Raw genomic sequence first — 25,131 nt, 5'->3', positions numbered from 1 at the left:
AAAAAAAAATTGAGTTTTTCAAATGTATATATTTTCTTGATTAGAGATAACACCTGGATAATTAAAAAATAAAAAATATTATGCATGCAACAAAATTGCAAGACTTCTTGTGAAGAATATCAGCCACGTTTATTCTTATTTGTTGAGAACGAATTGATAAAATAAAATATTGAAAATAGGGCTATGTAGAGAATAAAGGAACCTTTAATTCAAGGTATCACTCGACCCCTATTCCCATTTAAAAAAGTTGTGGACTGTTTTGTCTCGGATACCCATGGAGTAAATAAAATAAATTAATCTTTTCAAAAAAATTCCATAGAAATCGGAAAGGCTCATTCTGAAATAGAAAACTTAATTTATTTTATAGCTAAAAAAATTATGAAACCTGTTGTGACCCATAGTAATTCTTTGAATACGATAACGAAAAATCTTGATAATAGCTTGGTGTTTGTATTTCTAAAACCTATTGATGTTCAGTTAAGAATGGATTATTAAAGGAAGTAAAAGAAACTGGGTTAAATGCCTCTGAAATTAAAGTTGTTAATGCCAGAGTGTTTAATTACAAAAAATTACTACCGGAAGAATGTTGTAAAAGATTACCTGATAATCTCGATTATTTTACAAGAACTGGAATATTTTTTTCCGAGTATTGTATTATCACAAACATATTGTACAGATTTTCAAAACCTACCATTCTTAGATGTATTTACCCCCGAAGAGGGCATTTTAAAAATTGAAAATTAATACCATCATTTAAAAAATATTCAGTGGAAGGACATTTTTGGCCCTGATGCTTTAGAAAATTCATATATACCTACATTTTGAGAAACTGTTAAAAAAAGCTGGCGATAATCATGTTGTTGCTGAATTGTCTACATTTTACTATCCCTACCAAATAGTTATGCTAATCTTAAGCGAATTTTGAGTATTATTATGAATACTATAAAAAACAAAATGAGAAACTGCATGTCTGTCTGTTTATTGAACTCTATTATACAGATAAAAGTATTTTTCTTAACTTGCAACTCATTTAAAGAATGATTCAAAAATGTACTAATGCTATGTACAGTTCTCGTCATACAGAAGTAGATGATAAGGATGTATTATCTCTGCAGCTCATTGTTGAAGATGCTGACTTTATACCTTAGAACATTAAAAGACGAGAATTAGTAAACAACAACTGTGTGTGAGTTCAACATGTGCACAGGGGCAAGGGAAGTGTTTTGTTTACAAACATGGCAACACGCAAGCAAAAGCCGATGTCATCTTGCGAAATGTCATCTCGTCAAACGGCTCTGTGTTTACGTTCGCCATTTGTAAAGTTCTGTGTTTTTTCTTGAATTTTTGGTTGAAAGAGGCCTCATTTGAGTGTTTTTGTGAATTGTTACGATGGTAAAAGCTTGTGCCGTTTATACCGTACCACGAAAAAAATGGCGATTTAAGTCGACCTTTTCACAAGGAAGTATCGATGATGTCATAACATCACATCAAGGGAGAACCGTCATCATAAGCGTAGAACAGGGGATTGTAGAATAGAAATAATGTTGAAAATACTTAACTATTAATAGGCTATAAGGAATAAAAAACTCGAATTTTACCAGGACGGACGTGACGGAACTAAATGGAATAAAGATCGACCAAGTCAAAATGTGCGGACGCCTAAACACAATAAAGTAACTGATCGACACAAACCAGGAGTACGTCCTGAAGCGAAGCATGCAAAGACGCCTCTAGAATCTCTTAGTCTTTTTTTATCTAATGATTTGCTTCAAAAAATTGTAGATTACTCCAACATTTACATTGATAAAATTAAACGCCAGTACTCACGTGAACGAGATGCTTTGCATACAAATTTACATGAAATAAAAGCCGTTATCGGGCTTTTGTACCTGGCTGGAGTTGCTAAGTTGTCACATGTCAATATATACGATTTATGGGCAACTGATGGTATGGGTTTGGATATATTTCCTGCTGTGATGTCGATATCTCGATTTAAATTTTTGATGAGCGAAAATTAGAAGACAAATTAGCTCCAGTTCGTGACATGTTTGAAGATTTTGTCCAAAAATGTCAAAACATGTACACCGTATTAGAGATTGTGACAACAGACGAAATGTTAGAAGCCTTCCGTGGGCGATGTGGGTTTCGGCAATATATCGAAAATAAACCGGCCCGTTACGGAATAAAAATTTTTGCCATGGTTGATTCAAAAAACTTTTATACATCTAATTTGGAAATATATGCAGGTAAACAGCCTCCGGGACCATACTATCTTGATAATTCGGCATTTGAAGTAGTGAAGAGGTTGGTTTTTCCCATTTCAGGTACAGGACGTAACGTGACCATGGATAATTGGTTCACTAGCGTTCCTTTATCCGAAGAGTTAATGAAAAACCATTACCTTACCATGGTAGGTACAATAAGGAAAAATAAAAGAGAAATACCAGTTGAATTTTGCTCTAAAAAGAAGAAGTCTGAAATTCCTTGTAATACGTTTGGTTTCAAAAATTATATAACTTTGGTCTCGATACATCACCAACAGGAAAATTGGTTTTACTACTCTCGACAATGCACCATGATGATGCTATAGATCTCGAAACTAAGGAAAAATTAAAACCTGAAATTATTACTTACTACAACAAGACAAAAGGCGCTGTTGATGTTGTAGATGAAATGAAAGGATCCTACAATGTTTCCCGAAAAACCAATCGTTGGCCACTTATAATTTTTTTTTCAGTGCTAAATATAGCCGCAATAAATGCGCAAGTCATTTATGCAGAAAATGTGGGAAATACTGTGGTAAGAAGAAAGTTTCTGAAGGAGTTGGGGCTTTCTTTTTGTCAAGAACACATGAAAAACAGAGCAGCAATCACTACGTTGCCAAGAGACTTCCAACTCCAAAAAATAAGGAAATATGCTGGAACTGAAACCATCGATAACGTTCAAATAGCAACTGGTATCAGAGGAAGATGTGCCATCTGTACAAACAAAAAAGACAGAAAAACTACAATTTGTTGCTACAGTTGCAAAATTTATATTTGTCGAGAGCATCAATACTGTTTTTGTGAAAATGTTTCTTAGATTATAAGTTGAAAATTTAACATATCTATAATTTAACTTTACGCTAATATTAAAGTTTTTTGTGTATTTAGTTAGTTCTATTTACTTGTATTACCTGAAGGTTTAATAAATATTTGAAAAACCTCTTTGTTTAAATATGGGTAGATTTTACCCATCGCGAGCGTTTGCGTCTGAAAACTAGCGCGACCTCTGTAGGGTTAATAAATATTTATCATGTAAATCTTTTTTAACGACGTCACTGGTAAGGATTCCTTGTGTTGGTCGCATCCACAATGGGATTGAGCGACGTTGTTGCCGTTTTCTCTAATATAGGTTATCTACGCATTAATTTAGCTTTGAATATTAACTTCTTTATAGAATTTCTCATCATATTTTCTAAACAATGCTTCATATTTTATTAAAGGGGAACAGTAGTATTGTTTTATACCTGTCAAAATAAGTGACAAATTTTTCTGATAAAATAAAGTGTTTTTTTAAGATGTTGCAAACGAACTAACTGCCTAGAGTTCCACGGCTATGCTAATTCTAGCCTTTCAATGCTCTAAGGACTATGTAGAGAATAAAATTACCAATTAATTCAAGGTATCGGTGACATCTATTACCATTAAAAAAAATTATGAACTGTTTTGTTTCGGACACTCTGTATAATCAATAATGCAGCTTAAGCCGCGTCCAGATCTGTACCACGATGCGAGCAGAAAACCCACGTTCACGTACGCCGCGCCGTACCGAACAACGCTTCGCACCTCGCATTGCAACCGTTTGTGCGATCCATTCTACCATAGGCTAACGAAAGAATTTTGTCTGGTTATTCTATGATTTTACTGATAGTTTAATTTTTGTCAGTAGTTAATTTAGCGTTCAGAATGGATGTTGCTGCTGCTGCGTATATTTATATTCATTACGCTTTATCAAGTAAAACACCGAAACGGAAACAAAGGCAATGGTGGCAAACAGAAATTTATAGAAATAGACTGAAATATGGTGCGAATAATTTGCTTGCGGATTTAAAGATGCAAAAAATTAGTGGTCAATACAAAAATTTTACGCGAATGTCAACAACAGATTTTGAGTATTTTGTGAATGCGATTGGGCCCAAAATAGGAAAGCAAGATACCAAGTTTCGAAAAGCAATCTCGGTTCAAGAAAGACTTGCTGTAATCCTACGTTTCCTGGCAACAGGAGATTCGTATCTTCTATCGATATTTGAGTCCAAGAATCAAATTTTTTATTTTTGTTGTAATAGAATGCATGTTTTGGATTCTATAAACATTCATGATGCCTATAGAACGCAAATTAAAAGAGATATACGCTCGTCAGTCCACTCCATGACACCTGCCGATAGCCAAAATAATACTAAAATCACAGAACACAAATATAGAGAAATGTGTGTTGCCTAATGAACAGACAGAAATTCTGTTGACAGCTTTATTGACGTTGTTGACAAAGACGGGGGCATCCATCTTGGGTGGCGTGTGGCGGGAAATTTAAGCTTGATCTATTGCCTGGTATTTAAATTTCAAGTAATTTGCAGTTGCATTACAAAGTTGATGCGTTAACTGACGAGTGATGAGATATATTTAAATAGAAATTTATTTTATTAAAAAAAAAAAACAATATACTTTCATTTTAGAAATACCCACATTTAATTAAAATCGTTAATTTTAAATGTTGAGAAAAAATAAAAATATTGCATCTCAGACATCCCTCATCACTTTAATCAAGAATTAACACATCAACTAAAATATTATTTAATTTAAATTTGGTTCTCAAAACATTGCTTATTTAAGATATTTAGCTATAGATACTTACCAAGAATTATAAATTGGCCCAATAGATATGGGACTAAATTTTAAATAAAAAAAAACAAAGCTAAATTGTCTTTTAAATATTTTATTTTAAGAAGGATTTTAAAATGCATAAAAAAGTTACAATATATTCTAAATGAAATACTGCAAACTGTAAGTATGGTATTAATAACATCTTTTATGTAAAAAATAGAATTGTTGCAGGTATAAAGCATATTTTAACTGAAAATCCTAATTTCTGGAGTTTCAGAAAAAAATTACCTGCTTTTTTTTGTTTCCATAAGTATAAAACATGATAAGAAATATAACATACCTAAATAAAAAATTAAACATATATATTTTTTAACCATCTATACAATTGCAATAAAATAATATATATCCACAAATTATGGAAAACAAAATATAAGCTCTTATAAAGACAGAAACTGAACCTATCTCTTGAAATAAATCTGGCTTTTCATTGTAAATAAGTTAATTAATAATGACTAGATATAACACAAATACATATGTACAAGTTAATATGTATGTTTTTTCCATTTTATTTTTTTAGTATAAGCAAATAAAAACAAAATATGACTTTTGATTAGTCACAATCGGGTAAAGATGTCACAAGTCAGTGGGGTTGTCTCCAGTAAGTATGCAACATGAAACATAAGAAAACAGATTAAGACAGTGTATTGTGTATACAATATTATATATTCTATCGGGTTAAAATTAAATCTAAAAGTATTTCATCCTAATGATCCAAAATACATAAGTTTTCATTATTAGTAAGTATTGATTATCACATTAGTTATGATTACAATAATTAAGGTTCTAAATAATACCGTAAAGGATTTGATATTAGTCCATAATTTTACTTTAAGCTAATAATATGAATTTAATTATGGGTCAGTAAAAATAAAATAGGTCTGTAAAAAGCATAGCATTTACTATCAAAATGTCTCAGGTAATTTAGGTATTTTAAATAATAAGATATTACATACTAAAATCTTAGCTAAAAACAAAATTATTCTGATTGTGTAGGTGTAGGATCATGAGTATTAAATGAGGATATTCAGGATTTTTGTTTTTTTAAAGGCATTTTAGATTGTCAAATATTTTTCTGTTTTTTAGAATGACCAACACTTAAAGATTGTTGTTGTGGTTTTGAAGTTGGCTTTTGATTTTATACTTTAAATATTTATAAACCAACCAAAACTTTTTCTCTAAATTGACTAAATGACCATGGCTATCCATCCATAAATGTGTATAACTTAAGGTGGATTAAGTCGATTAGGGGAATCAGTTTTTGAGAAGTATATGTCAATCTGTTTTCGTTAAATTGAACAAATAGGTATTGTGTTTATACTCCATGTGAATATCATTTCTACTTAAGAACCAGAAAAGTGTTTGGAGCAAACATTTTTAGTCGGACTTACATGACAGACAAGATTTTTGTAAGGATGGATTCAATGGCAATTAAAAAAATTTATGATTTCTGTGACTGTCTGGGCAATTCCTCATATATAAACTAGTGAATAAAGAATATTTGTATGAATATCTTAATCTAGATGAAGACAAGGAAAAGGAAATACTTCCTATTTTCCCAGTGAAGGTTCAAGAATTAAAACTGAATTGTAAAAAAAAAGTAAAATTGAGAACAGTGACATAGATATGTCCAAAATAGGATTAAATCTATAATTATATCCTGGAAAATGATAATACATTCAAGATACACCTAAACATTATTAGAAAACACTTAGGTATGTCATAATTGAAATTTACCTGTCTCTTGCTCTATGTAGTTGCACGATGATTCGATGTTGGCACGTTTGTAAAATAATGTATCAACCCAGAACTCAAAAAAACTACAAAAAGGTATAAAATTACATAAAAACTTTAAATTGGAAGAAAATCATGAGGCTTGGCTTGTTTTCCCCCAAAGAAAACTTAAAAAAAACAATGGTCAAATACGACAGTTAAAATGTCACTATTGTCATATTTGATGTACGTCAAAAATTAGACAATCAGAATCAATCGGCCATCTTGGGTGGCAGACTATTCCGCCCCGCCACATTCAACCTTCATACCGGTGACTAAAATAAAGAAACAAATCGTGTCGTACGGTGTCGTCGTTCGTTTCCCGTCCAGACTTGCTTGGCGTCGTCGCGTACCCAATCCTTTGATGTTTCGTCAGAAAACCGACTCGCCCTGGATCACGACGAGCGCCGAGCCGGCCGAGCTGCAACACTTTTTAAGTTCGCGACGGCGTTCGTTTCGACGTCCAAATTGGTTCGCGACGTGGTACGGTTGCGTGACGTGGTACAAATCTGGACGCGGCTATAGACACTTTTCAAATTCATCTTAAAATCTTCTCTTTGAAACACTACTTTAAAAAACATTGTTGACCAACGAGGCGACACCTTTCAAAAATTAAAAATAAGAAAATTCCTGGAATTAAAAAATTGTCAACGTCAACACTGTCAATAACGTCACTACTGTCAAATTTTCCTAATGTCAAGGCACCCCAAGATGGCCGCCGTCCGAAACTCCACTTTGGCGAATCAAGTTTCATAGGGCTGGGTAATACTAAATTTGCCGAGAAATTCACTAGATTGACTAGATACTAGTAGTCATTGATTAACTTAAGTATGCGTTTGCTTCAGAACCCTCTCTACAGGGTGTCCCAAAATTAGTGGACGAAACGTGAACCCTGTATTTTTTGGTTAAAAATAACCTCACTTTTTCCTATAAACATATATCGGCAAACGCCCCCCAAGGGAGCTACGCCCCTTTTAAAGGGGGCACCTGAAGATGGTTTTTTCTACTTATTTTCGAAACGGGTAAATATAAAAATTTTAAATTTTGGTATTCTCCCAATTTTGATATGCTGAATTTAGTTGTCATTTCATAATATTCATTATTTAGTCAGGTGCGTATCATTTAGGGGGTGAGCCTAAAAAAATACCTAAAAAAAAATTGTGTGCAAAGTTTTTGTTTTGTTTTCTTTAAATTTTAAAAATTTGAAGCTTTTTACGTAAAAAAGTACCTCTTGGTCAATAACGCTACAATTTACCATTTTCGAGAAAAACGCATTTAAAAATAACGCTGCATAGTATTATTTTCACTACCAATTCTTATGAAAACTTAGTAGCAGGCTTTGGAAAAAATTGACACACTGCATAATGACATTAACATTTGTTGTAATTGATTAGTTGTCATTTTGCATTCAAATTGTTAATATCTTTTTAACTATCGAAGACTTTTCGACCCGTGAAAAAGTAGATATTCATTTTATGTATGGGTTTTGCAATGGAAACGCACATGCCGCTGCACGAGAGTATCGGCGGAGGTTTCCTGCAAGAAGGCTTCCACATTGGAAGTTTTTGTTAGAATTCATAGAAATCTACTTGAATATGGATCCTTCGAACGTGCTCGAGGGCAAGGAAGACCAATTGCAAATGATGGTTATGGGGAAGTACTGAATTTAATTGAAGAAAACCCTTAAATATCATTGAGAACCTTAGAAGAGATTACCAATATCCCAAAGTCAAATGTAAGTAAAATTAAATATGATAAATAAATAATTAAGTACCTAATTTGTTATCCAAAAAATTAAATTTAAAGTACTTATAACTGAAAATTGAGATTGGTATAAATAGTGTTGTTATTAATTATTATCGTCAGATCATTAAATTCATTTCAAAATACTCTAATTACTATTATTATTATTATTTACTTTATTTACTTGTATAAGTCTTATCACAAACATCAAACACCCCAAAACAAATCCTTTTGACGACTAACTGGAATGTTTAGTGGCTTACTAAGGTTTAGGCTTATTTCCTATGAAATTTAAAATATTTAAAAATAATTTCAGATTGGAAGAATGACTAAGATGTTAGGATACTAGCCTTTCCATTATAAAAAGGTTCAGGAGTTAGAAGAAGAAGATTTTCCAGCTCAAGTAGACTTTTGTCATTGGATTTTAAATCACCCAAATCTTCGTCAAAAAATTTTGTGGTCAGATGAGGCAACTTTTTCTAGGAGTAAGGGCTTTAACAGCCGTAATACTCATTTTTGGAGCATCGAGAATCCGAGAGTAGTTCGACGAACTAACTTTCAGCATAGATTTTCCTTTAACGTATGGGCGGATTTGATAGGAGATAAATTGATCGTCATTATTTAAATTTTCTTCAAAACAATCTCAGAGATTTACTGGACGATGTTCCCATAGAAACTCGGCTGGAAATGATTTTTCAGCACGATGGGGCACCAGCTCACTACAGCCGACAGGTGAGAAACTCGCTGGACAATAATTTTACAGGCAGATGGATAGGCCGAGGTGGTCCAATAAACTGGCCTGCATGATCGCCCGACCTTAATCCTCTGGATTATTTTCTTTGGGGTAATATGTGCAATATTATTTATGCCACCGAAATTGATACTCCGGAAGAGCTTCAGAGGCGAATTCTCGCAGCTGCAGGCCAAGAGAAAACCGATTTAAAATTCTTAGATCGACCCAAAACATTCAAAAAACATCCAGGTTATGCATTCAGGAAAACGGAAACTTTTTCCTCAAATAAATTAGTATTTTTATCTGTTTGCAATTTTATTTGTCAATTTACTTTTGAAGCGTGCTATTGAGTTTTAATAAAAATTGTTATTAATGATACTATGCAGCGTTATTTTTAAATGCGTTTTTCTCGAAAATGGTAATTCTTAGCGTTATTGACCAAGAGGTACTTTTTTACGTAAAAAGCTTTAAATTTTTAAAATTTAAAGAAACAAAAACAAAAACTTTGCAAACAATTTTTTTTTAAGTATTTTTTTAGGTTCACCCCCTAAATGATACGCACCTGACTAAATAATGAAAATTATGAAATGACAGCTAAATTCAGCATATCAAAATTGGGAGAATACCAAAATTTAAAATTTTTATATTTACCCGTTTCGAAAATAAGTGGAAAAAACCATCTTCAGGTGCCCCCTTTAAAAGGGGCGTAGCTCCCTTGGGGGGCGTTTGCCGATATATGTTTATAGGAAAAAGTGAGGTTATTTTTGACCAAAGAATACATGGTTCGCGTTTCGTCCACTAATTTTGGGACACCCTGTATAAGGCATATTATGAGTTCCACACAGTTGTGCAACACAAATCCGCGATGAAAAAAAAAATTACTCTGGCCTAAAAATCAGCATAACAGGTCCAGGATAAAAATTAGCAGCGAAAAAAATAAAACGGGGTATGGAGAGAGGGTCCCCCATATCCCGGTCGGGCGCCTGCGCCCCCCGTGTTCTGAGCCTGCCCGAATGCAAGTTCGCTTGGTCAGACGTGCAAATCTTGCGAGAGGGGCGCTGCACCGCATTGCATTCAGTTCACTACCACACACGCCGCGGGACCCGGTACAACACATTCTTTACACACACCCCCCTTTCTAAAAATTTCATTTCAGTTTTAAATCCAAAACCGAAATTCGCTCTTTTTTTTATTTTGGTCGGGAGAAAATTTGAACAGTTGTTTCGAGCACGTCCACCGAACGTCCCCGTCGACAATATTCCAACTGTTTGGCTCTATATCGGCGTCCGGAGAGTGCCAATAAGAGTTTGTGGAGCGCGAAAACGACCGGACTATAATTTTTTTAATCTTTTTTTCATTTAAAATTTTTGAAAATTCTACAGTGCCTTATGGATTTACAACTTTCGTTTTTTTTAAATGTTAATTAAGCATAGTACCTATTTAGTTGTTAGTGTTATTACTTTTAGTTATTTAAATGATGTTTGTTGTGTTTGTTGATGTGTAATCTTAAGTGTTCTCTACTGAATTTTAAAAAGTAAGTGAGGGTAAGTCCTTTAATGTTACTTATACTCGTATGCGCTTTTGACGGAAATTAAATTCGTAAAAAAGTACAAATTAACGGTTAAATGTGTCTTATTACATGTTAGTAATGTCTATATATTTCAACAAGTCCCACTCTTTTGTTCTCCTTGAAAAGCCGGCGTTTTTTGCATGTGTTCCCCAGAATCTCATGGGAAATGTGTTTAGTGGGGGGTAATAGAAAAGTAATATTATTTTAAGAATATTTACACTTTAAGTTTAATTTTGATTAATTATTACTGTAACTGTATTTTTAAAGCGCATCCTACTACTGTTTGTACAAGTGTGTCCTATAGACATCTAAATGTTTCCTTTTTTCTGGCAATATAAAGGTCCAACCGGATGTCCGTAAAAAATCCAATGGATATCCATGGGATGATACAAATATCACAAAAGTAGACCACCATAGGACTATTTAATAAAATTGTCCACTGACTGAAGAATTTGTCAATGCAAAGGCATATATATAAAATACCATGTCTCAAGCCCTTCTAGGTAAATTTATCCAGTATTAATTCTAGGTAAAGTCATTAAGTATTAAACTTAAAATTATTTAAGTTTAATACTTAATGACTTATTTAAGTTTAATACTTAATGAGGTAAACTTTGTCATATCCTTAAGATAGCATATTTGAAAAAATTATTTTGTATATCTACATAGTTATGAAACAAAAAATCAATAGAGATCCCCCCAGATAGCATAGATAGAGATATCTGGGAGGATCTCTATCAGTCCTGTATATTTAAGAAACATTTTTTGACAAAAGATTTACATCTTATACATATCCATTAAAATAAGAGTCCACAGATCTTAAGAAAATTAATCCACTGTACTCAAATAAACTAATTGAGGGGGTCAGAAGCCAATGGGTCCAAGTAACAAATTAAGAGTTTTGAGAATGTTTGATTTGAAGTTTTAGGTCATTAAAAAAATATTCGGTGATATTTTATATTTCTGTTTTTATTAAATATTGTAATTTGAATGTTTCAAAATGCATTTCATAAATTCTAGACATAATTTTTTGGTTTATGTAAGGCTTTTTTGCGAGTTAAAACTCATAGACCAGTCACTTAAACCCCTTTGCCTTAAAAATAAAATACATAACAATTTACCAAAATAAAGGAACATTTATTCTAATGGAGAAATTAACATGAACTCAATATAAAGAAAAACATATCAATCATAATCGGATTCAAAATTTCTGTAAGTGTCTGTATCCTCTTCTTGGGTGACATTAATTTGTTGTTGTTGAAGCCTTAAGGTTTTTCCTTCATATAACAGATCCTTGTAAAATTTATGATGGACACGCAGAACAAAAGGTAGTAGCGGCAAGATATTCTGATACTTGGCCAGTTTGATTTTTGGTAGGGTAACATGCAAATTTGGCAATGCTATAAACAGTGGTTGGCTGATTTCTTGGGCGTCCAGTAGTATTTTTTTGTTTTAGGTCCATTATATTAAATGCGATTTCACGGTTGACTTCTTTATAAAACATCTTGTAAGGTTCGGCTTTTTCAAAATGCAACCATTGCATCTTACTAAGGCCTACAATGTTTGGTTTCATATAGCTATCCATTGGAGATATTGAATTAGTTCTGAGGCTGCATTTTAACCACAATAAATGTACGACTAACGCCTCCCGCAAAATGGATCCAATCATCAGGAGTAAATATGTTTGTAAAATTCCTTTTTGATTTTTTTATAAGAGCAAAGTCATGGTCGCACTCTATGAACGAATGGCCCGAGACAAGAAATTGATGATGTGGGTATGTTGCACAATGTAGGTCCAGAATTTCACTATATTTTTATTTTTATTTTGTCCGCCGCAGTTTTCACTGAAAGCGTCTATATGGGTAATAGTTGGTGGCAGACATTCAATATGATAAAACCTTCTGAGACCCTTTCGCTGCCATTCCCTCATGCCACATATACATGTTGCCAGTACCAGTAGCTAGATCATGTATTCCAAGTTTGTATGTCCAAAGTTGACGAAAATAGTACACTTTGCTGGAGTGTGTAGATTTTTTTGCAGGTCAAAACATATGGCACGACGAGTTTGAGGGGATTCTTTAGCTAAGGTAGTGGCGTGATTCTTCAAGGATTTAACAGAAGACACTTTCTTTTTTTTGAATCTTGTGGTCGCGGAATAAGGTTTTCTTCAGAACCTGGTCTAGGGCATCCATTTTGATTTTTAAAACATCGCAGGTTGAGCAAGTGTCGGTGTAAGGCCGGTGAAAACTAAGGTTGAACTGAGTGTTAAAAATATCACGGTATTTGCTGATTTTTACAGGATCTGTTCGTCGTTGTGAACAAAAGTCTTTATACAAACTGTACATTTTTTAAATATTTAATTCCGAAAATAGATATTTACGGTTTGGGTTATCCTTTCTTGTATAATGGCTAATAAACTTAGGAAATGAATTTATATACTCTTTCACTAAATTGATAGTGTTCTCCCTTAGTTTATTTTCAGGAGTATGACGACCTCTTTGATCTGTAGGGCGATTCCTGTTTCTTTATGTTTACTGGCAGCGTTATAGAACCTCTTCTGAGAAATATCCAACATACACAAAAAAAACTGCTTACAAACGCGATAATTTTTCAACGTTATGATGGTGCTGACGTTTTTTTGAGAAACTGCAAGTCGATTGGGTCGTTTAGCAATATGCTTAGAAACACATGAAACAATGAATGAAGTTTGTATATCCCAACCATTTTGTTTTTTCCGAGATCCCCGAAATCTGAAAATATAGCCATGCGCACTTCTTCGGTTAAATGTTCATTATATTTGTATCTACAAATGTGATTGTACCGTTTAACTGATTTTGCTTCATGAACTTCACCCCGCCGGCCAACGTACCTTTGGCCAGAGTTACGCTTTAGTTTTGCTTCGAATCGCTTCCACCAAAGTTTACTGAATAAAATACTATAGTATTTAATTCAGTATAAGTATTCAGTATAAGTATTTTATTCAGTAAACTTTGCTTCCACTGTGCTATTTTTCGTGTTCGTTTCTTGGATGTACTTGCTTGAGGTTCTCTTTTTGCTATGCTAAGCTCTGAATCTGAAGAAGACTGTGAACTATTTTGATTTGGGACGTAGTCCATATCAACATCGCAATTATCCCTAAACGGATCTAAAATTTTAAAAAAAATAACGTCAAGGAAAACATATTTCAACAAATTATATAGCACTTGAGAACTTACCATTTTGGTCTTCATCAGAAGTAACCATTTTGATTTAAAAAAAAACTTCAAAACTTAAACCTTCCACTTCGCGCGTAATCTACTAAATGACTGATGCTTGAGTGGCAAAGGGGTTCAAGCGCACTTGGTTCCCTATGCCAATTAACAATACAGGCAACTGAATCTGCTGATTTTCAACAGTTCATAGAGAGCAGCGCTAGTATTGAAACGCACTTAGTTCTCTTTGCCATGATATAAAATAATGTTTCACCATTCAGCTTTTATACTTAGATCGATTTCTGAAAAAATGTCACTTCAGGACCCCTTGGCTTCTGACCCCCTCAATTATACTTTTCAAAGCATCTTTTGGAAGGCTAAAGAAATTCCATTAGACAAAATTCTTTTCTTGTAATAAATAAAATAAAAACTTTATTAAAATACCAAAAGGCATAAAAACTTATTTGCAATATCCTAGAGACATAAAAATATTAGATAAAAAAGCCTGAAATAAAATAAAAAATAATTGGAAAATATTTTTTTTACTTTTCAGGCTTCTGATGACTGACACTGATGCATACTTTAAACGACTGAAATAAATAAGAAAATGTATCAAAACCTGAAATAACATTGAAAATGCATTTAAAAATCTGGAAAAAAAAACTATTCCAAATGCGTTAATACAAATTTAAAATTTAGCAAATGGTCTGGCAAATTCAAAACATGAAAAGTTACTTAAAATAGCTGAAAAGCATAAAAAAATGTTTGCAAGACTAAGACATAAAATGGATAAAAGATAGTTTTTAATTAATTTCAGACATATCTATCGAATCAATTTTTATGCCTTCCCTGTAATTCTATAGGCCCATTGTAAGTTATTTTTCATGTCTTATATATTCCAGACTTTTGGATTGACTTTTAATTTTATTCTATCTCAAGTGAAAAAATAAAAAAAATTGCCTGAAAAAATGAAAAAAACAATCCAAATGCTTGAAATAAAATTAAACTTAAAATACTTAGGTCTAAAAAGTTACTATACTCTGTTTCCTTTTTGGTGAGAGCACAGTGCCTCATTATTTATCTTCTCCATCTTCCATTTTTCTACATGTAACAAAATGATAAACCAGGCTGTTTTTACCAATTTTAAGTGGACAAGTCATGTATGGTGTCAAATACAATAGGTCGTAAAATTCGGAACAATGGTTTCGAGTTCATTTTTATGACAAACGGGTTGCCAGTGTCGTCCCGACTGATATTGATTTTAATTTTTAAATTAAATAATTATCTGTTATGAAAAATTTATAAATAATGTTGGATTTTATCTATTATCTATTAGAAAAAGTATGGTTGGTAGGTATAACCTATATTTATTAAATTAACAAGAAACATTTCTTAAAAGCGGAAAAGCCTCATTATAAAACTAACTATAATTTATTAACCATATTTACATATATTACAATAAAAATATTTACAAAATATACAAAAAAAATCAATTTATAAATCACACATTTCATTACTCTCATCGCTTTCACCCGAATCAGACATTCTCACTGTTATAACTAAGGGTTCGACGGTTACTTCTAGAATATTATCGAGGGTCCACATCTTTTCTTCTTCTTTTATAGCATGATTCACAGCATTGCTCCAGTTTTCTTGGGTAACGTTATCCACTGCTGCTTTCAGAAGTTCTCTCACATCTTTCAATTTAAAGGTTTTATTATTTCTGGCCACAAATCCTTTTACTTGAGCCCAAATTAACTCGAATAGAATTTAATTCACAATGGTAAGGTAGCAAACGAAGTACAGTTATATTGTGTTGTTTTGCCATTTCGTCAACAACGTGTCTTTTATATTTTGATTTATTTTCTGTAACTATATATTTTCAGAAGCTCTGCTTTTACCGCGTCATCTCCAAAAGGTATTTCTTTTTCGGTAAGCCAGTTTTTTATTTCCCCTTTTCGCCAGCAGGATTATGGTAATTTTTCTATTAATCTTGAATAGTAGCTGGCATTGTCCATAACAATAATTGAATTTTTGGGAATTGACTTGATCATTTCGGAAAAATAATCTTCAAAAACATCAGCGTTCATTTCTTCGTGGTAATCCTTAGTTGACTTCGATTCGAATTCAAACAGACCGCCATTTAAAAATCCTTTATAGCTACCAATATGTGTAATTATTAATCTGTGGCCCTTACCAGAAGGAGACTTCAAGCCAGTCGATAAACCTTTTAAAAAGCCTGACGGGAGCTTCCAACATTTTTATCCTGCCAGCGCTTGCTCACAGTGTGTCCTTCGTTAAGGCAGGTTTCATCCAAATAATAAATGTTCCTTCCTTTTGATACTCCTTAATTTGCCTTAAATACTTTCTTCTCCAACAGACTATTTCTTCTTTATCTATTAAAATAGATTTTCTATTTTGCTCTTGCCAAGAAAAATGTAATTCGTGTAAATTTTTCCATAATTTTTTCCTTCCCATTTCTGGTACATTTTCGTCTTCTTTTATAAGTGTTCAAATTTTGTCGATAGTTGGGATTTCATTCTTAAAATAAAATAAATATACTGTCCTCCTGATGATATGCTTTGCTGTCTCATCAACTGCTATCGGCTTCCTACTGGCAGTTTTCTTTACACTCTTCTTAGGCAAGTTCTCACGGTTTTCACTTTTTCTGTCACTAAGGAGTCTGTAAATTGTTGCTTTACTGATGCCTGTCATATTGGCACATGTAGAAACTAGATTTCTAACAGTACTTAGAGGCATTTGATGCACAAGTGCATCATGTACGTTTAGTACTATAGTCCTTGCTTTAAAATCTAAAACACCTTTACACACTACGGGGCTAAACTTTGACATTCTTACAACAAATGCGCAACAATACTGAAAAATAAATTAAGTTTTTAGGATATATCTACATTATATACCATAAAATATAACTACCTGTTTGCATTTAAGATTGCACAATTTAGGTACCTACAATACTTATACCTCCATATTTACCTACCTAGACAATATCTACTTATAAGGGTTAAAAAGAACTTGTTCATTAGGTACTTCAGTAATTCAAAGAATTTATGGCTAAAATTGGCCTATTTCTTGCACTATTAAATAAACCCAACAAATAAAAACAGTCAGGTCTTAATGTACTTGAAAAGTGGGACGCCAATGGTTTACGACCGTTTTATGGCTATCGACTCTTTCGTGTGCTCCTACTGATTAAGAAATGGACTATACTAGTATCTAAAGACATAAAAAATATAAAAAATTATTTTTCTATTACTGCATAAAGTACTTACTCTTTTTACTTTACACACTTTCCAGAGTTTGTTGTTTTCTTTAGTAGTAGAAAAAATTTTATGTTACCTGTATAAAATTTCCTTTTCTTAATCATGGGAATTGTGGAATTTTCCATTTATAAAAAAAGGATCACTTTTACACACTTGTTACATAAATAACTATTCCATTGTCTGAAGGATATAAAAAAATTACAACAAATACCTGGATTAACACCTTTAGGAATCTGGAAGGAACATAAAATAAATTCAAGTGCCTAAAATTACATTAAAAGTGTTTGCAAAGTCTTACAGTTTGATGATAAAGGACATGTTTAATTTAGGAAAAAGAAAGAAATTATATTTGGCAAATACAACATAGTTTTTATAGCTTAATTTTTTTTACCAAAATCAACATATTTATGCATATGTATTGAAAATGCTGAAAAAGAAGTAGCAATAAAGAATCAATTAGATTTTAGAACGTATTTATACTCATTTAAAACGTATATACCATTTTAAACAACATCACTTTTAAAAATTTAGAGGTTGTGTCCTATAATTCTTCCTCTAAACCCCAAACTATCTTTAACTGACACTTTGATCCTAGAGATAATCCTGCACTAATTTAACCCTCAAATTAAAAAAGTCATCCATTTTCTCTCTAAGGTGCTGGTATAATATCAAAAGCAGGAACGAAAAACTCTCAAAATCTACAGCATCTATATAATTTAAATAACGGTTACATATGTTTCACCCGGTTGGGGCATCATCAGACCTTAAAAAATTATTAATTTAAAATAAAATTACAATAAAAAATAAGGTTTTCCCTTACCAAAAATAGGACGATACACGTAAACGAACTCTAATTGTACACAAACAAAACATTCCAAATAGGTAGAAAGATTAAAAATTTTATAATTAATACACATTGTGACATCTACAATAAAACACATTAATTTACTAGAGTGAAGTTAAGTTAGTTGCAAATTTTATATTCTGATGGTGCGGAATTCTATAGTTGGTTATTGGGTGGCGCTGCGTCTGTAGCAATGGTACTCGTTGTAGGCGATGGAGATGTACAGTTATTATTGTTAAAAATAAAATGATTCTGTCCCGTAATTTTGTCGTTCACACATACAAAATCGGGACTTTTTATGGCTTTATTAATCTTCATCGTCTCTAAGAGATCGAGATATTTTCTTCGGGCGGGAAAGTGTGTCTATTTTCTAATAAGTGGTTGGCAAAAGCTGACTTGCTCACTATAATATCGGTGTTAATATGTTTATCAAACTGGGATTTATGTTCTTTAATACGCTTTGCTACTTTCCTGCCAGATTGTCCAATGTACACTGCGGGGCATTCAACGCATTTAATTTCATATATCCCCGATGAAGTGAGCGGATCCACCTTATCCTTAACCTTAACAATATGACTTTTAAGTGTGTTACTAGTTTTAAATGAGGTAATTACATTATATTTTTGGAAAAAACGGCCCAAGATATCAGAGATTGTACCAAAATATGTCAAAGATCTGTAGGTAACATTAGCTTTAATATTTGTTTGAATAAAATTGAATGAAAGCTTATATTTATTAACAAATTTATTGTATAATTTATGAATAGATTTTAACGGAAAAGAATTGTTTAAGGCAATTTGTTTGATAATATTAAGTTCTTTATTAAAGGCGTCCCTGGAAAGTGGGATGTTGAATAATCTATAAAACAGAGAATTAAAGCTAGCAAATTTGTGCGTTGTAGCTGAATTTGAATGGAATTGTATGATGTTGTCTGTCGTACTGGTTTTTCTGAAAATTTCAAACTCAATAGAATTGTTGTTCCTTTTCAAGAGGAGATCCAAGAAAGGCAAGCACTGATTGTTTTCATGTTCAACTGTGAATTCTATTTTAGGGTGGAGGCCATTCACAAAGATTAGAAATTCTCTGAGCTTCTCGTCCCCCCCGTTCCAAAGTATACAAATATCATCTACGTATCTCTTATAAAATACCAAATAATTGGAAAATTCGCTAGATGTTATTGTGCTCTCCAAGTTGCAAATAAATACGAGGGTTGTCTTTTAAGTTTTGCATATGCAGCTGGAATAAAACAAAAAATAACTTTTAACGACTTTATTGTTTTTCAAGGTATTCTCCACGAAATTTAATGCACTTTTGCATGCGCTCAAACCAGTTGTCAAAGCTGTTATTCCACTCGTTTGTGGGTACTGTCAAAATTGCATTTTTAAAGGCGTTAACTGCTTCCTCTGGCGTCTGAAACCTCTGACCACGCAGTTCATTCTTGATTTTTGGAAAAGTATAGAAATCGTTGGGACTTAGGTCGGGACTGTACGGAGGATGATCCAATAATTCGACGTTTTGATAAGTTAAAAATTCAATAGTTTTCCGGGCTGTGTGCGAACTTGCATTGTCTTGGTGGAGGATGATTCGTCGTTGTGGGTTCGCTTTTCGAAGCTCAGCGATGACTTTCGGCAAACAAATGGTAATGTACCAATCGGCAGTAACAGTTCGTTGATTCTCCAGAGGAATTGTTGCAACATGACCTGCTTTTGAGACAAATGTTGCAACCATCTTTTTGGATACACTTCGAGAACGAATGACTTTTGTTGGCTTTTCTTCATCTTGAAATACCCATACAGACGACTGACGTTTATTTTCAGGTTCATATGAGTAAATCCATGATTCATCACCACTGACAATGCTGTACACATTTTTAGAGTTTCCTGCCTCAAAGCGGTCTAGAGTTGTTTGACACCACATCACCCTAGCTTCTTTCTGTTCTTCAGTTAACAGATGCGGTATCCAGCGGGAAACTAATTTTCTTACCCGTAATTCTTCATGCAAAATTTTTTGAATTGAGGTCTTTGAAATCACCAATGAAGCCTCAATCTCACGATATGTCACATGTCGATCTTCCGTGATAAGCATACGCACAGCATCGATGTTTTCTTGGGTGACAGCCGTTTTTGGTGCACCTGACCTTGGATCGTCGCTAAGACTAACCCGTCCACGCTTGAATTCTGCATACCAACGAGAAACTGTCGACTGATGTGGTGCTTCATTACCGAAAACAGAAATCAACTCAGCACAGCATTCTTGTTGAGATAATTGCCTTCGAAAATTGTAAAAAATGATGGCCCGAAAATGTTCTCTGTTTAATTCCATGGTATGCGCAATTTGCTACCTTTAAAAATTCACTGTAGCTGTAAAACTACATATATGTATCGCACTGACGTTTTGAATTTAAGAAAAGTAAAGTTTGAGGTTAAGTTTGACTAATGACATTTGATTAGTGACGCCCTCCATGTTTCTATATGCAAAACTTAAAAGACATCCCTCGTACCTCACTCAGAAACGGCGAGAGACAAGAACCCATGGCCAGTCCCTCTTTCTGTCTGAAAAAAACCATAATTAAATTGAAAAAAGTCCTGTTGTAAGACGATTGAAAGGAGTGATAGTAAGTGTTCAATGACCAGTGTTGGAAGTTTACCCCTTAATAGTTTAACCACCAGCAACAATCATTCGGTGGTATACTCGGGAATAAGTACAAGAAAAATCACAGATCTAAGGCAACTATCTTAAATTCTTAACTAAATGTCACATTCTATTTTGTATTTTTGCAAACATAACCTCTCAAAAACTTTAATTGTTTTGTTTCCCTAAAATTGGCACAACTGAAATTTGTCAGAGTGACCAACATTGAAAGGACACAATCACGCAAAATGGCGGCCACCTAGTAGTGGTCATTTACTTTTCATTGAATTGGCAGTCCAAGGATATTTATTAAGTTCGTGGGTGTCTTATATTAAAATATCGCCGATAATACGTCAGAATAGGTAAATGAGTTTCCGTTTGAAAAATAAAATTCAACGATTTTTATTCCTTGTTCCAATTTCAAATTTATTATGCGCCACGGTGTAGTATAAGAGCTTCTTATTGGAACAGATATCATAAAATCTTAATAAGAGTTTCACTTTACCACCATTTATAAATTATTATCAATATCGTAGGAAAATCATAAATTATAACATGATAAACCGAAATTAACGGGAATAATTGCATAAAAGTGCATTGCAAATAACGCATCGGCAACGTCGCGTACGACAATGTCCGAATCGGCGAGCGGCCGGGCACCTCGCGTCGAGGCTACGGAAATTTGCGCGTTGCTACGCGGATTCGGAATCTCGCGCGCTGCCTGTTCGCGTTCGCCATTTATTGCACGGCCGCCATTTTTTAATTTGTAATTTTTTTTCGATTTTTCGGCGTCGGGTGCCCCTCTAAATTGTTTGCCGCCCAAACGGTTCGTTTCTGGTGAGTAGCCGCCCTTAAATTCATCCCCGTTTTGACTTTACGTCGCGTATAATTCGCGTGATCGACCGAAATGTTGCGGTTTGGCTGTTGTTGACGACGCCGACGTGTGTCAATCGAATTGGGGGTTTTGTTTTTTTTTTTTTTGAGGCACACCCCCATTTGGTTTGTTATTATTTTTGTTATGGTTTGCTCTATAGTTTTTTTTCTGTGTTAAATTGTGTCACTGGGACTGTTTAATAATGCCAATTGCATTTGGTGGGTTTTGTCGCGGTGTTTGGGTGCATATTTTAAAAGTAAAAGGGTTCGCAAAGGTCGCCGCGGCGACCGTTCCAGCCAGACGGATTTGCATTTGGCGACGTTGCCACCTCTAGCGGTTGATTTTTGACCTTTTTTTTTCATTTTAATGGTTGTTGGGGTTGGTCAGGTTTACGCGGGAAACGTTTTAACTTGTAGATGCTTTAAATTTAATAATGAGCTGACTCGTGAGCCGTGTATCGTAAGACATAATATAAAAAATAGAAATTTATTTATGAACAAAAACACCTCTGTCTCTGTCTAACATATCGTTTTCCCTATACATTTATTTTCGTCTCATTGTTCTGAGAGCAATACAAAGCCGGCCTTCTGATTTATTATGTATTTATAAACTTTTTATATTTTTTTAATTAAAATTAAATTAAAATGAAAATCTGGTTTTGCCTCATTTTTTACAACAGGTTAAGTTTCATAGATATAAACAAATTATGTGTCAGACAAAAATTCCGATTATGCATCACGTCATTAAAAATTAAGATATTTCTATCTCTGTCTCATACATCATTGTCGGCATAATTTCACTTTTGTCCAACTCATTAATACGACGAAAAAAAGAATAGTTAGTGGCTTTTTAATATGTTTTTGGCTTAATATATTATGTTTTTATTTAATATATACATATATATATATAGTTTTTTAATTTACGAATAACATTTAAATTAAAACGCGATTTTGCCTCATTTTTTAACGACACGTAAGTTGGATAGAGATAAACTTATGGCAAAAATTACGTTTCAGACAAAGAAGACACATTATCAATCACACACTATTAAAAATGAAGCTATTCTTATCTCTGTTTCACGTATGATTTTCGACATAAGTTCGTCTTTGGCTAATATAATAATACACGGAGAAAGACTCAAAAAAGGGCGTCTTTTTAATGTGTATATTGTTTAATATAAGTGTTTGTTTTTCTTTATTATACCTTTTTTAATTAAAGAATTACATTTAAATTTAAAGACGATTTTGCCTAATTTTTTTACAGCAGGTTAAATTTGATAGAGATGAACTTATAGTGAAAATTATAGTTCAGATAAAGATGATCAGATTATGGCATTAACAGACCCACACACACACTATTAAACATGAAGCTATAGCTCTCTCTGTCCCACACATCATTTGCAACATAAGTTCGTCTTTGTCTAATTTATTAGTACGGAAAAAAACTCAAAAAAGGCGTTTTTTTACGTGTATAGGTATTGTTTAATATATTCAAATTTAGGAATTGCGAAAAACATATTTAACCGAAAACGCGGTTTTGCCTCGTTTGATAGAGATAAACTTATGTCGAAAATTATGTGTCAGACAAAGATTATCCTATTATGCATCACACCCTTAAAAATATATACCTATCTCTGTCTCACGCATCATTTTCAATGAAGGGGCCCTTTTTAATGTGTATATTGCTCATATATGTTTCTATTTATTACATTTCTTTAATTTAAAAATAACATTTATATTATTACACAATTTTTCACAGCACGTTTGATAGAGATATTTATAAAGTAAATTAGGTATTTATCAGACAGAGATGAAATGCAACAATTAAAAATAAAAATATACCCGTCTTTATCTACAACATAATTTTCTCCATAAGTTTATTCTTGTCTTACTCATTAAAGTAAAAAAAACTCGAAAATAACCTAAAAACCTCGAGTTCGATTTATAAAATGGCGCGTAATATTTTTCTGTTATAGTTTACAAAGAAAAATATTTTTCTAAAAAAATTAGTGGATATATCTTATCCATCTTTGTCTTACACATAAATTTCCACATAAGTTGATCTTTTTCTAACTCATTATATTATATACCAAGGAAACGGCAATGAAGTTTGACAGAGATAAACTTATCGTAAAGTCATATGTCAGATAGAGATGATTAATTTAAGTGGAATTAAAAATAAAGGTACACCCGTCTCTGTCTAACACGTAATTTTCTTCCTAAGTTTATTTTTTTCTCACTCATTAAACTAAAGGAAGAGGAAAAAACTTTGTGTCATCGTTTGCAATAAAAAACGACTTAAAATGTAAATGGACATATTTTGCCCATCTCTTGCACACAAGTTTCCACATAAGTCTATCTTTTTCTAACTCATTATATATATACCAAGGGAACCGCAATGACGGCCATTTTTAATAATGATTTTAACGTTTGACAGAGATGAACTTATGATGAAATTATATGCCAGACAGAGATGAGTAATACTGCAATTAAAACTAAAGATATACCCTCTCTATCTAACACGTAATTTTCTCCCTAAATTTATTTTTGTCTCAATCATCAAACTCAAGAAAACGCGAAAATAACCTAAAATTCTAATTTCAATTTATAACGTCATTTTTAATATTTTTCTCTTATCGTTTACAAGGAAAAGTATTTTCTAAAAAAAATTAATGGATATAATATCTTACCCATCTCTGTCTTACACATGATTTTCATATAAGTTGATCTTTTTCTAACTCATCATATACCAAGGAAACCATAATTAAGGATGTTTTCAACAATGATTTTTAAGTTTGACAGAGATAAACTTATGGCGAAATCATATATCAGACAGAGAGGAGTACTTTAAACGCAATTAAAAATAAAGATACACCCGTCTCTGTCTGACATGTAATTTTTTCTCCCAATTTATCTTTGTCCCACTCATTAAAGTAAAGAAAACGCGACATAACCTTAAACCCCGATTTCGATTTATAAAGTTATTTTTCAATATTTTTATGTCATTGTTTGCAATAAAAAAATTTTAAAATGTAAATGGATCCTCATCTCTGTCTGGCACATGAATTTCCACGTAAGTTTATCTTTCTCTAACTCATTATGTACCAAGAAAAACACAATGAAGGACGCTTTAAAACATGATTTTTAAGTTTGACAGAGATGAACTTAAGTGGCGAAATCATATGTCAGACAGAGATGAGTATATCTCCATTTAAATTTTTTTTTTTTCATAGAAACGTCATGTTTTTTATGCCATAGAAGATGACTTAAAAATAACAAAAAAAGGGTGCCGATGGTGCGGACTATCACTAATAAAATATCCTTAATTTTTAATTGTCCTTGGGTCACCTGTACACTTACAAATTATTTAAAAACCTCCATAAAATAAAAACAAATAAAAAATTATTGTATATTTAACACCAAAGATTGTAAATTAGATGTGGTGTCTTGAAACCCTTTGTCTCAATTTTTCGACTTATATTTAATTTATCTACGGGGCTTTCAAAAGTGTTTTTAATATATTTCCCATCCCATAGATTTTCTTCAGTATTTGACCAATTTACCCACAAA

The 25,131-nt window shown here is 32.8% G+C and overlaps 1 protein-coding gene across 11 annotated transcripts in view; it reads left to right on the top strand.

Annotated features, from left to right (window-relative positions):
* LOC126736731 (heterogeneous nuclear ribonucleoprotein R) overlaps positions 1-25,131 on the top strand; it is a 155,381-nt gene that overhangs the window by 82,350 nt on the left and 47,900 nt on the right. Inside the window, exon 1 of one of the 11 annotated variants that reach the window (XM_050441248.1) lies at positions 10,239-10,702. The exons of 8 other annotated variants lie outside the window; for them this stretch is intronic. The gene's annotated coding sequence lies outside the window, so the exon portion shown is untranslated. Of the gene's footprint in view, positions 1-10,238; positions 10,713-21,359; positions 21,526-25,131 lie in introns of those variants that run through there. 2 more of the 11 variants (XM_050441249.1, XM_050441246.1) reach the window with 2 other exon arrangements.

This window comes from Anthonomus grandis, chromosome 5, assembly GCF_022605725.1.
Source record: "Anthonomus grandis grandis chromosome 5, icAntGran1.3, whole genome shotgun sequence".
Taxonomy (NCBI): Eukaryota; Metazoa; Arthropoda; class Insecta; order Coleoptera; family Curculionidae; genus Anthonomus; species Anthonomus grandis.
The sequence above is the reverse complement of the archived record's forward strand: the minus strand, read 5'-3'. Positions and strand labels throughout refer to the sequence as shown.